This window comes from Nanorana parkeri, unplaced genomic scaffold, assembly GCF_000935625.1.
Source record: "Nanorana parkeri isolate BGI_ZX_2015 unplaced genomic scaffold, ASM93562v1 scaffold5042, whole genome shotgun sequence".
Taxonomy (NCBI): Eukaryota; Metazoa; Chordata; class Amphibia; order Anura; family Dicroglossidae; genus Nanorana; species Nanorana parkeri.
The window spans coordinates 6,422-7,486 of NW_017311302.1; the positions used below are offsets into that span (position 1 = coordinate 6,422).

The 1,065-nt window shown below is 54.8% G+C and overlaps 1 long non-coding RNA gene across 1 annotated transcript in view; it reads right to left on the bottom strand.

Annotated features, from left to right (window-relative positions):
• Positions 1 to 857, bottom strand: part of LOC108804078 — a 6,372-nt gene extending 5,515 nt beyond the window's left edge. The window contains exons 1-2 of the long non-coding RNA XR_001942327.1: positions 774 to 857; positions 621 to 683 (exon numbers count right to left, since the gene is read on the bottom strand). This is a non-coding gene — a long non-coding RNA (uncharacterized LOC108804078). The remainder of the gene's footprint in view (positions 1 to 620; positions 684 to 773) is intronic.
• Between the last annotated feature and the right edge of the window lie 208 nt (positions 858 to 1,065).

The following is a 1,065-nucleotide window of genomic DNA, read 5'->3' on the forward strand; positions in this document are numbered from 1 at the left end:
GGACATGGATGGAGGACGCTGGGGGACATGGATGGAGGACGCTGGGGGACATGGATGGAGGACGCTGGGGGACATGGATGGAGGACGCTGGGGGACATGGATGGAGATTTGGGGGGTCTTGTGGTCTCCCCTCGTTTAGTCTGCGTTGGTTCAGCTGTACAGGCGATGAGTCAGAGGAACTCAGCGCCGCTCGTCTTCCCGAGACCTCCCTCCGTGGCCTTATCACACGCACGCCGTTGCCATGGTTACCGATCCCACCAGACCCCGCTAATCTCCCGCGATGGGACGTTTATCGGCGATTCTTCACTGGGCGCGTCCGTCACCCAGACCGAGCGTGACCGCATAATGCAGCCGCGCAGGACCGACGTGCGACTCCAATTAGAAATGACGCGGAACCGTCCGACATTAACCCTTTCACCTCCACAGCAGACAACAAGGAACTGCTCGGCTTCTCATTGTATTCCGATGCAGGGGAGCATAACCCCCAACATCTCTTCCGGGATAACGCCCCGAGTTTAGAACGACTTTACACCCCCGTGTTAGCTGAAAACTGACTACTTCTCATGGCGCCCCAACAAGGCCTCAGACTTGCCGCGGTTTCCAGGGTCTCACCTGTTTACCTTGACGACGTTGGGGTCAGTGGCCCTGTCCATACCGTAATCCAGCATGTCCATCATCCCAGGCTGGAAGAAAAGGGGCGGGGTTAAAGTCTGCTGCGTGATTATTGGATGAAAAAAAAATAATAACAGCCGCAGCCAATCGCCCGCACTCACCGGTGGCCGATGAACCAACCAATACGCTTTCTCCTGGCAATCCAGCACCAGCCGGTCCGACTTTTTCCGCTCCTTCCCCGCCCTGAAATGAAGCACAAAAATGTTACATTGTATCAAATAAATTCAATAAAGTTTATTTGTATCACACTGCAAATATACAGCCATGAGGATACAGAACAGGGGTGCCCAGGAACAGGAAGTGCAGTTATCAGGAGTGCCTAGGCACAGGAAGTGCACCGATATCAGGAGTACCCAGGCACAGGAAGTGCACCGATATCAGGAGTGCCCAGGC